The sequence below is a fragment of the Myotis brandtii genome, unplaced genomic scaffold (genome assembly GCF_000412655.1).
Source record: "Myotis brandtii unplaced genomic scaffold, ASM41265v1 scaffold397, whole genome shotgun sequence".
Lineage (NCBI taxonomy): Eukaryota > Metazoa > Chordata > Mammalia > Chiroptera > Vespertilionidae > Myotis > Myotis brandtii.
In genome coordinates, this window is record NW_005365229.1 from 548,629 (window position 1) to 561,989 (window position 13,361).

The window sequence follows — 13,361 nt, forward strand, 5'->3', positions numbered from 1 at the left end:
CAGACACAGACTATGGGGATATCCATCAAAACCCCGTTGGGCTCTTTCTCTGGAGAGAATGGGAAGTACATCTTTCTTTGGTCCATCTTCCACATGGATGGGCGCCTAATGAAGCAGGTACATCCTCACTGATTCTTCTCTGAAATAAATCCCCCAGCCCCAGGACTGCCATGGCCATCTGAGCTGACTTGAGAGAGAATCTTCTTTCATCAAGAACAATGCAGCAAATCAGAGCTCCAGAATAATCTGTCAATATCCTCTTCAACCTATTTAGGGGGGTAGAGCAAGCAAAATTTCCCCATATCTTTGATTTGTTCAATCTGCCCAGCATCATAACCATTTAATCATCAAACCAGCATGCAATGAGCACTTAGTCTGTTCTCCTAAGCTTGACTTTTACAATTTTCATTTTGTGGTTCTAGTATTATTATTTGTATTGGTTAGCATTGGCTAGGCTGCAGTAACAAATAGCCCCAGACATGTAATGGGCCCAGAAGTCTGTGCCTGTTATGTAACTGTCTTTGGTGACTTTCAAGTTGAAGGGACTTCTCTAAGTGGAGGCTTAGGCTGATTTTACCTTGTAGCTCCTCCATCCTTTTAGACCTAATCATCACCTTCATCCAGCTGCTGGAATGGGCAAGACAGCATAGAAAAGGCACACATCACTTCTTAAAAGCCTGGGCTCTGAGGGCATTCATTATTCCTGCTTCCATTACATGGCCTAGATGTTATCATCCAAGCTGCAAGAGAGCTTGGGAAGTATAGGTCTAGCTATTATGCCCAGGAAATAAAAAAGGGAAGAACAGATTTGGGGGATCAGCTAGTTATATCTACCTCATTATCATTACCTCCCATTGAGGATATCTGTAATTTTACCTGCCCACCATGTCTTTCCCTTTCATTTGGCACTAGAAATGCTCTTTGCATTAGAGAACTTATTCCATCAGATTGTATAGTTCACATCCTTATGCACAAGGATGTGCACTTGACCCAAGCCAGGCTAATCATAGTCCCTCTTGGGCTATTTCTGTTGGATCACCAATAAAAGGCCATCTCTTTCCATTGGAGTTTCTAAGTTGGTAGGATATGAGTCTTGGACTGCCTACTACATCATATCTACAATTCAAATACACCTGCCTACATAATAGACAGTTGTACCATTATATCATCTATGTTTGCTTGTGTCCTTGGATCTAATTATGCCTGAAGCTAGTTATCTTTGGACTTCTCTAGAGAAAAACACCAATAAATGTTCATAAGTCCCTTGGCCTGCATAACAACCATGCTGACTGGAGATAGACTCTTCTTTTATCACAAACCATTTCTATTCAGCAATAACAAAAATCTCAAATCAATGGGACCAAATATATTCCTTCTTTCTTATTTAAGATGGTTGTTATTTTGGCTTCTACCACTAGTAGTTGAAAGAATATTGATCAACATCCTTCTCTCCATCATACACTGATTATAAACATGGGACAGTCTGCATTTTTACAATAGAATCCTCCCCATATTCTGTTTTACACATGTTACTTACTGTGCCTGGAATCTCTCCCTTTTTCTCTGTCTGTTGGACTTGGCTGAATCTCAAATATCAATCTAATTAAGTTCTCTTCAATTCAATAAATGGATACAGACTGTCTCTCATATGCTGGACAAATTGCTGAACACTGGGAAGCAGAAATGAGTACGTTACTAGCTTATGGTCTTGTAGAGAGACTGTCATAAACTCAGACGATGAATTACAATACTGAGAAATAGTAATCATTATAATTAGGCTTTGTTGGGTGCTTGCTATTTCCCAGGCCCATAGTTTCAAAGTTTTATGTTTGTTTACAATGGAATCCGCACTATTGTTCATATTTCACACATGATGAAGCAGAGGCACAGAGAGGTTGTGAAACTTTCCTGGGGTCACTTAAACGGCAAGTGGTAGAGTTGGAACTTGAACCCAGGCAACCTGGCTACAAGGCTCTCACGCTTAACCACTGCAGATGACTGCCTCTGAGAATACTAATAAAGGCGTGTACAGCAGTGACTAATTGACACAGGGTGGGGGTGATCAGGAAAGGAGGTGATGCTGACTATGCTCCACGCTACTTCCTCATGAGCTCTTTGAGTTCAGGGACAGGGTTTCATTATCTCGATATCCCAGTGTACTTAGTACTTAGTCATCCCCTTTACCCAGGGTTATTGAGCAGAAGTTCCAAAAATCTCTGATGGAAAAAGGAATGCACAGTTGTAGACAGATTAGAAAATGTAGATGGTCTTTCTTCACCACTATTAGCTCAACCACCTTGAAGTCTTCAGGTTCAAGAAGAATGGGGATGGTGGGCATTAAAATATGGCATGACTTGCTTCTGAAGGTAACTGTGATTGTGATGTGGACAGCCAGGCCAAAGTTCTACTGGAGGGGTCAGGATCCAGCCAAGTGACACATCCTCCTCACCCATCAACCATCCTGAAAATGATGCATTTATCTGTAGCTGTGTGGCCAAACACAGCAGAAGCTAGCCTTTATTAACAGACTAGAAGCCTGGTGCATGAAATTCATGCACTAGGGTGTGGGGGGTCCCTTAGCCTAGCCTGCGCCCTCTCACAGTCCAGGAGCCCTGTGATCGATCGCCCTAAAGAGGTAGGCCCTGCCCACCCGGTTGGGACTTCGTGATGGATCACCCCCACAGAGGGAGGCCCAGGCTACCTGCAGCAGTGCTGCCAGTTGAGTAGCCTGGGCCTCCCTCTTTGGGGCGATCATGAAGTCCCCCAATTGATCGCCCCGCCAGCCAGCGGCCTGGTGCAGTGCTGCCAGTTGAGTAGCCTGGGCCTCCCTTGGGGCAATCATGGAGTCCCCCAATTGATCGCCCCGCCAGCCAGCGGCCTGGGCCTCCCTCTGCAGGGCTATCATGGGGCAATGGCCAGGCCCCCAACCAATCACATTACACCTGCCTTGGCTGGCCTGGCACCAGTGGGTGTCATAAAGTGGTTGTCCAGATGGTCATCCGGTTGGTCGTTCCGCTGTTCGGCCATTCAGTCAATTTGCATATTTTGTTTTTATTATTATAGACTAGAGGCCTGGTGCATGAAAATTTGTGCACTGGGAGGAGGAGTCCCTCAGTCCGGCCTGCACCCTCTCGCAGTCTGGGAGCCCTTGGGGGATGTCCGCCTGCCAGCTTAGGCCTGCTCCCCACGAGGAGTGGGTCTAAGCCGCAGTTGGACATCCTTAGTGCTGCCGAGGAGGCAGGCAGGAGAGGCTACCACCACCACCTTTGCTCTTGCAACCATTAGCCTGCCCTGTGGCTCAGTGGAGCTCACCCTGTGGGAGTGCACTGACCACCAGGGGGCAGCTCCTGCATTGAGCATCTCTTCCCTGGTTGTCAGTGCAGGTCGTAGTGACTGGTCATTCCACTTAGGGTCAATTTGCATATTACCCTTTTATTATATAGAATAAGCACATTACCTGTATTTTATTATTTTATCTACCCCTCTCCCCCATAATAGGAACTATTATCCTTTCATTACTTTATGGCCAATGCTTGGAGAAGTTGCTAGCATGAAGTGGGTACCACATAGACACAATAATACTGTACAAAACCCTCCATAAAACCCCAACAGGAAACAAAAAGCAAATAGGATTCAGTTCTCAGAAATCTGGGGATCAACTAGGAGTTGGCTGCATTGCACTGCTGATCTCTGCTGGGATCAGCTGGCCACAGGCTGAAGGGCTGGCTTTGGCAAAGGACTCTGAGGCTCCACATGCCTCTCATCCTGGGTTTGTTCTCATGGTGATGACAAAGGCACACACCTGTTTCAAGACCGTACATTGCATCATGTTTCCTAACATCCTATTGACCAAAGAAAATTGCCTGGCTGAGTTCAGGGTCAAGGGGCAGGGTGGGAGGACATTGCAAAGTTACGCAGCAAAGCGTGTGCCTAGAGGAAGGGGTATAGGATAGGGGCCATCAGTGCAACTCACCACACGCCGCCATAAACGTGCGTCGTATAAATGAATGAGACTTCGAGAAGCTATGGGAAGAGCTGTGGGTCCCACAGTGAGCACAACACAGAGCTGTGCTTTGAGCGTGGGCAGGATGAAGTCTCTGAGAGGGTGATCTGGAGGATGATAGAGGTCTCCTTGTCTCCTGTGGCCTAAAGCCTTTTTCCTGTTAGCTGAGGCCTGGAGTTTCTCATCCAGGGACCAGAGCCATTCATGTCCCAAACTAAAATCAGACTGTGAAAGCCCATGTCCGTGGGAGACATGGGAACAGTGATTGGTTTGAGAGTCTCAAATGAGTCCAGCTTTTTCTTCTTACATTAGAAAAAGTTTTGAAAAATATAAGCAACATATATGTCCATTGTATATACGATGGCAAGGGAAAAATACGCAAGTAAGATGAAAATTATTTATAACCTATAGATAATAATTGGCAATATTAGGTGTATTTTCCTCTAAATATTTTCATTATTATTTACAAAATTGGGATATGCCTTTGATAAAAAATTTTGGGTCAAGCATCTTCCGTGAACATTTCCCCCCACCATTAAAAGTCCATTGCAAACATTATTTCCAGAGGCTGTGTAATATTCTTTGTGCAGGTAACACCACAATTCATTTGATTGATCTTCAATTGAATCCTTATGTTGTTTTCAACTTTTCACTGTTATAATGCCAGGATTACTAGCTTTTAAAAATATTTTTTTATTGATTTCAGAGAGAAAGGGAGAGAGATTGATAGAAACATCAATGATAAGAGAGAACCATTGATCAGTTGCCTTCTGCATGCCCTCCACTGGGATCAAGCTTGAAACCCAGGCATGTGCTCTGAGTGGGAATCGAACTGTGTCCTCCTGGTTCATAGGTCGATGAACCATTGAGTGACTCAACCATTGAGTCACACTGGCCAGGCTAATTTTTAATTACAAATATTTTTCATTACAAAAGAGACAAACTGCTGTATATAAAACTTTGAAAAAGAAACAAAAATACCACTATCATAACCATGGTTAATATTTTTTCCATTATTTTCTACTAATCTTTTCTCCCATACAATTTTATGCTCACTTTTTCCTGACTATAAAAGTAATAAATGATGACTTTCTAAAGACTTGAAAGTATGGCAACAAAGAAGCAGGAATAAAAATCACCCATAATTTCATCTCCTAGAAGTAACTCCTATTAACTATTTGGACTATTTTCTCACATTATTATTATAATTAGTATTAATTATTTTTTATTTTACATGATTGAGATTGTGCTAAGCCTACCATTGTATTTCTTTTTGTTTTGCTTAATCCTATTTCTTGAGCATTTCTCCTTGTGATTACAAGCTTTAAAATATTTTAAAAAGATACTTATAAAAGTATTAAATATTACAACATATCAATATCCCTTCAAATAGATGTATCACAATTAATTCCACAATTGCACTGAGGGGACAACTTTAGCTATCATGTTTTGCTGCAAGAAACATCTTTGCACATACATTTTGATCACATTTCTGATTTCTTTAGGATAGATTGCTGGAAGTGGCATTACTGGCCATGAACTGGAAGTGTATGAACATTTTACAGACCTTTTTAGGCCAGGGGTCCTCAAACTACGGCCCGCGGGCCACATGCAAATACAAATATTGTATTTGTTCCCGTTTTGTTTTTTTACTTCAAAATAAGATATGTACAGTGTGCATAGGAATTTGTTCATAGTTTTTTTTAAAACTATAGTCCGGCCCTCCAACGGTCTGGGGGACAGTGAACTGGCCCCCTGTTTAAAAAGTTTGAGGACCTCTGTTTTAGGCACATTTTTAAATACAGCTTACACAGCTAACACTCAGGCATACCATGCTGTATCCTGATTTTAACTTACCTTGTTAGCATGAGCGTTTCCCTCTGAACATCATTCCCCTCGAAGGCATGATCTCCTACATTTTATATCCCTAGTACGATTGGCACAAAACCAGGCACAGCTGTAATTGAGATGTGGTATAGATTAGTAGCGAGAGCACTGACTGGACTGGTGGATCCAGACAGCCCGTCTTTGCATCCTGGCTGCCTCCCTCACCAGCACCTTAATTAACCTCTCTTCCCTTTAGGTTCCTCATCTGTTATCTTGTTAGCATGAGCGTTTCCCTCTGAACATCATTCCTCTTGAAGGCATGATCTCCTACATTTTATATCCCCAGTACAATTGGCACAAAACCAGGCACAGCTGTAATTGAGATGTGGTATAGATTAGTATCGAGAGCACTGACTGGACTGGTGGATCCAGACAGCCTGTCTTTGCATCCTGGCTGCCTCCCTCACCAGCACCCTAATTAACCTCTCTTCCCTTTAGGTTCCTCATCTGTTAAAGGGGGACCAAGACCGTACGAACTGCAGAGGGTTGTAGTGAGAATTGGGCACACAGCTCCTAGCCTGTGCTAAGAGCTCTGTGAGTGTAAACTTCATTCATTTTTTTTTTTCTGAATTGGAGGGTCAGTGTGCTGGTTAAGAGCATGGGCCTTCAGAATTAGGCAGCCCTATCGAGAGCACTGACTGGACTGGTGGATCCAGACAGCCTGTCTTTGCATCCTGGCTGCCTCCCTCACCAGCACCCTAATTAACCTCTCTTCCCTTTAGGTTCCTCATCTGTTAAAGGGGGACCAAGACCTTACGAACTGCAGAGGGTTGTAGTGAGAACTGGGCACACAGCTCCTAGCCTGTGCTAAGTGCTCTGTGAGTGTAAACTTCATTCATTTTTTTTCTGAATTGGAGGGTCAGTGTGTTGGTTAAGAGCATGGGCCTTCAGAATTAGGCAGCCCTAAATTTTGTGCAACTTGTATTTCTTTCTATTTTTTAATTTAAATTTCATTTTTCAGTTACAGTTTACATTCAATATTACTTTGTATTAGTTTCAGACATACAGCATAGTGGATGGACAGTCATGTAATTTATAAACTGACTCCCCCCACTTGATATTTTGAGTATCCACCTAACTTCAGATATTATTTCACCCCAAGACTTACTCTCTTCATAAAATGGACTGATACTCATACCTACATTATGGTGTGATTGGTATGTGAGGATGAAATAAGGTGATGTACTTAAGCATGTAGTGTGCTGCCTGGCAGCTAGGACATACAGCATAGTGGTTGGACAATCATGTAATTTATAAATTGACCCCCCACCTGATATTTTGAGTATCCACCTAACACCATACATAGCACAATATTATTGACTATATTCCCTATGCTATACTTTACATCCCTGTGACTATTTTGTAACTACCAATTTGTACTTAATCCCTTCACCTTTTTCACCCAGTCCCCCACCCCGCTCCCCTCCGGCAACCATCAGTCTGTTCTCTGTGTCTATGATTCTGTTTCTATTTTGTTTGTTCTTTAGATTCCACATACAAGTGTCGCTTTCTGCCATGAAATCTTCAGATATTCTTTCACCCCAAGCCTTACTCTCTTCACTGATAAAATGGACTGATACTCATACCTTCATTATGGTGTGGTTGGTATGTGAGGATGAAATAAGGTGATGTACTTAAGCATTTAGTGTGCTGCCTGGCAGCTAGGAAAATGTTTAATAAACGGGAACTATAATAATTACTGTAGAGGCAATACTGGCTTCTGTAACATATCCTGACTCCATTCTCAGTTATAGCATTAGGAATCTGATGTGTCCTTGGACACAGTTTTAAAAAAAATTTACAGTCATAAACATCTGTGTGTGTGGGTACAGTTCCTGTTGCTACTCATCATATTTTTTCTTGTTCTCTTCTTAACCCACTGAGGGTAGGAGCTCCTCATTTTATTTCTGCCCTGGAAGCAGGTGCTGGTAGGAGGATGAGAGGAGATGCCTTCAGAGACACTTACCTGCATGTTGGCCCCAGGCAAGGTGAGGTGTCTAGAAGCAGGAGACTGGAGAGATTGCCATGAGGCACACACAGCTTCCTTCACCATCTAGTTCATTTGTGAGTGCTTTGCATTTCTAGGCAGGGATTTGTTCTATGGGTTATTGAGAAAGGGGTATTTAAGTCTCTGAATATAATTGTGTGCTTGTCTATTTCTCCTCGACTCTCTATCATGTTTTGCTTCAAGTATTTTGAAAGTCTGCTATTATGCGCAAAATGTTTAGGATTGTCATAGCTTCTAGGTAGTTTGGCTCCTTCATCATTACAAAATGACTTTCTCTTTCTCTAATAATATTTTTTTTGCTCTAAGATGTACTTTGATATTAATACAACCACTCCACATATCTTTTGACTTGTGTTATCATGGCATATATTTTTTGATCCATTTACTGTGAACCTATTTCTCTTTATATTTAAAGCACCTTTCTTGTCAACAGCATATGGTTCAGCTCTGCTTTTTTATCCAATCTGATAATCTCTGCTTTTTAGTTGGTGATATTTAATCCATTTAAATATAAGGTGGCTTTCTATACAATTAGGTTTGAATATTTCATTTTGCTGCTTATTTTCTATTTGTTCTATCTGTTCTTAGTTCCTTTTTCCTTTTTCCTGACTTCTTTTAGATAATTGAATTTTTGTGGTTTAATTTTATCTCCCTTGTTGACTGATTAGCTATGACTATTTTGTTATTTTAGTGGTTGTAGTTTATATATTTAACTTATCCCAGTTTATCATTATATCACTTTACATATAGTATCAGCCCCTTTGGCAATTATTCTATGTTTATCATATAATATACTTACACATTTACTCTAAACTTCAAAATACAGTTTTTAGTAGTTAAAAGTCAATTATCTTTCAAAAATATTTAAATAATAAGAGAAAATTCTTACATATTTTCTCCTAGTGCTCTATATTCCTTTGGGTAGATCCATATTTCTATCTAATGTCATTTTCCTTTTTCCCAAAGGGACTTCTTTTTAACATTTATTGGAATGCAGCTCTGCTGCAGATAAATTTTTTCAGCTTTAAAAATGTCTGAAAATATCTTTATTTTGAAAACATTTTTTGAAAAATATTCTTTAAAAATATTTTTGCTGGGTATAAAATTCTAGCTTGAGCCCACCCCCCTCTCCCCTCCCCCCTTTTTAAAAGATTCCATTGTCTTTTTGCCTATATTGTTTCTGGAGATAAATTTGTTGCCACTTTTATCTTTGTTTCTTTTTATGAAAATATCAGTTTACTTTGGCTGCTTTTTCTCTTTATCACTGGTTTTGAGTAATTTGATTTTGATGTATTTGGGGTGGTTTTTTCTTCTTCTTTTAAAACCCTTTTCTGTACTAAAGCTTTGTTGAACTTGTTAAAAACTTTTAACCTGTGTTATTTCATTTTAGACATTATAGTGTTCATCTATAGAAGCTCTGTTTGGGCCTTTAATAATATTCATGTTTTTACTTACATTTTTGAACATATGGAATACAGTTATAATAACTATTTTAACGTCTTTGCTAGTTCTAACATCTGTGTCTGTTTTGATTAACTGATTTTTCTCCTCAAGGAATGTAGTTTTCTTCTTTTTTTGCATGCCTGGTTATCTTTGATAGGATGACAGACATTGTTCACTGTTGGATATTTTTGTATTCCTATAAATCTTCCTGAGCTTTGTTCTGGGATGCAGATGTTATATGAAAACAATTTGATTCTTTTGATCCTTGCTTTTAAGATTTGTTAGGAGGTACTAGAGCAGTGCTTAATGTAGGAATAATTGTTTTCCACAGTGAGGCATGATCCTTCTGAGTACTTTGAATTATGAGGTTTTAAGTCTGGCCTGTAGGAACAGGCATTATTCCCAACCTTATGTGAACACCTGTTATTTCTTCTAATCCATCAAATGGCTTTTTCTTTGGCCTTGGGAAGGTTCCTCGTACACATATACCACTCATTCCTCTACTGAATACTGAAGGAGGACCTCTTACAAGTCTTCAGGATTCTCTCTGTGTGAAGTTCTCTACTCTGCCATGCAAATCCTAGCTGCTCTCTTCTCTCTGGAACTCAGCTTCCCACCTCAAGAAGTTTACTGTGCTACTCCTGGGTCCTCTCTTCCTATGCTGTGGCCTGGGACATCCCTTAGGTAGTATTCTTGGGAAGTCCTACAACTTGCTTTATTTGTTTCCAGTCTCTCAGGAGTCACTCTCCTTTGTTGCCCCGTGTCCAGTGTTCTGAAAATTGTTGTTTCATATATTTTGTCTTTTTGTTGTTGTTGCCATGTTGTTATTTCAGGTGGGAGAATAGATCAAGTCCCTTTTATTCCATCTTGGCTGGAAGCCGAAGTACACTGCAAGCTAAATAATTTTCCAAGGCCACACAGTTAACTTGTTTTTCAGCTTGAAATAGAATCTCTGTATATCATTTCATAATTCAGTTCTTATTTCACTGTTTTTGAAGTTTCTGCTAATATCAGTACTCTTTTTTTTTTAGTTCAGATTTTTAGAGAATAGGATCTGTTTTTCCTACAAAAATTTTGTTTTGTATGCGACTATAAATACAAGACAATGCAAGTAGCAAGAACTGAGGAAAATATCAATATGGCAGTTTTACCAGCCCCAGAGATTTGAGAGCTTTTTGGAAACACTTTGAAAACCTTGTCAGCAGCCGTTTCATGTTCCATGTTGCATTATTCTTTCATAATTGCATTCTTAAAATATGTACTTGATGAATAATCAACTCCATCTCCCACTTTCAATTATATTTACTGTATAGCATTTCCCAAGGGAACTATTAAAAACACACTCATTAGTTCCATTACGTATTTTCACAAAATAGAATTGATATTTATTTTCACTGAGATTTTTTTTTTTAACTAAGGGACCATAGTCCTACCAAAAGCATGGCAGAATCAATCAAAGAGTTTGCTGATAACCTCAGAGTGGTAAAATTTCCCCCTTTTAATTAATTTTCTTCTTAAACAGAGATTGGCCTTTAAACATTTTAAACATTTTATACTGAAGGGTTAATTCCCACTTTCAAATGCATCATCTTGGGGTATTTCTGCAGGAAAATTTATAGCTTTAATGTTTACTTAATTTTTTTTCTTAATAAGAGCCTTCGACTGCTAACTTACAAAGTGATCCTCATCCATTGCAGTGGTTCTGAACGCTGCCTTCACATTGGAATCACCTGGGAGCATTTAAAAGCTGCCAATGCCAAGAGCCTCCACCCAGACCAATTAAATCAGTATCTCTGGGCATAGAGCCTGGGCATCTGTATATTTTAAAACTCCCTGGTGATTTTAGTTTGCAGGCAGGATTGAAAATCACTGATGTAGTGAGAAAGCCCTCATTTTATAGACGAGAAAATGGAAGCTCAGAAGGATTAGCTGATGCCTAATGTTATACTGAGAAAGGCACATACTATGTGTCAAGTACACACTTGGCGCCCTGCATGCAAGCACTGCAGTAGTGCTTTAAGGACATTTTCTTAATTCAGTCCTTATCATGACCTAATGATTTTTTAAAACCTGATTTGACAGTCAAAGGAACCAAGGTACGAAATGGCCGAGTAACTTACCCAAGGTCATCTTGTTAGGAACTTGGACACACATCTGTTTCCTGATCCTCAGCGTAATGCCTTCCTCATTAAGTCTCTCTGTGTGTACTGTCACTGGAATTGCTTTGTAACTTTAGTCACAGAGAGGCATCTTGGGATTTCACGAATTGGGTTTAGCTAGTGCAACATCAATGGCTGGAGACTTTTCATAATGCCTGTCTATGGCAGGTGCTTGATATATTTGTTAAATAAACAAATAAGTGAGGTTATATCCATCAGCCTTGTTAATTTTATTTATTTATTATTGTTTTTAAGATTTAAAAAAATTACAGTGAATATATAATATGACATTAGTTTCAGGTGTACAGCATAGTGATTAGACAGTTATATACCTTACAAAGTGATCATGCTAAGTCTAGTACCATCTGAAACCATACACAAGCATTACACTGTTATTGGCTTTATTCCCTGTGCTGTGCATCCTCATGACTATTTTTATAACTGGCAATTTGTACTTCTTAATCCCTTTCACCTTTTTTCGCCCAGGCTCCCTAGGCCCCCTCCAATTTGGCAACCCTCAGTTTGTTCTCTCTCTATATGTGCTTGTTTCTTTTTTTTAAAATATATTTTTATTGATTTCAGAGAGGAAAGGAGAGGGAGAGAGAGAGAGAAACATCAATGATGAGAGAGAATCATTGACTGGCTGCTTCCTGAATGCCCCACACTGGGGATTGAACCCACAACCCGGGCATGTGCTCTGACTGGGAATCGAACCATGACCTCGCGGTTCATAGGTCAATGCTCAACCACTGAGCCACACTGGCTGGGCTGTTTTGTATGTTTCTTTATTTTATTTTATTTTTAAATACATTTTATTGAATTTTTTACAGAGAGGAAAGGAGAGGGATAGAGAGTTAGAAACATCGATGAGAGAGAAACATCGATCAGCTGCCTCCTGCATACCCCCTACTGGGGATGTGCCCGCAACCAAGGTACATGCCCTTGACCGGAATCAAACCTGGGACCCTTCAGTCCACAGGCCGATGCTCTATCCACTGAGCCAAACCGGTTAGGGCTCTTTATTTTATTTTTTAAGATTTCACATATAAATGAAATCGTATGATGTTTGTCTTTCTCTGACTTATTTCACTTAGCACAATGCCCTCTAGGTCCATCCATACTGTTGTAAATGGCAAGATTTCATTCTTTTTTTTCTTCCATTTTATATATGCACCGCCACCTCACTATCTAATTGTCTATTGATGGGCACTTAAGTTGCTTCCATATCTTGGCTATTGTAAATAATGCTGCAATGAGCATAGGGGAGCATATATCTTTTCAAATTAGTGTTTTTAATGTCTTTGAATAAATATCCAGAAGTGGAATTGCTGGATCATATGGTAGTTCTATTTTTAATTTTTTATGAGGAATTTTCATACTGGTTTTCATAGTGGTGGTACCAATGTACAATTCCACCAACAGTGCACCAAGGTTCCCTTTTCTCCACATCCTCACCAATACATGTAGTTTGTTGATTTATTGATGATAGCCATTCTGATATGTGTGAGGTGACTTATAAGTTTTAAATAAAAGAGAAACTAGATCCATTTTTCTTCCAGTTTATATATGCACCACCACTTCTCTATCTAATTGTCTATTGATGGGCACTTAAGTTGCTTCCATATCTTGGCTATTGTAAATAATGCTTCAATGAGCATAGGGGAGCATATATCTTTTCAAATTGGTGTTTTTAATGTCTTTGAATAAATACCCAGAAGTGGAATTGCTGGATCGGGCTGTTTTGTATGTTTCTTTATTTTATTTTATTTTTAAATACATTTTATTGAATTTTTTACAGAGAGGAAAGGAGAGGGATGAGAGTTAGAAACATCGATCAGCTGCCTCCTGCACACTCCCTACT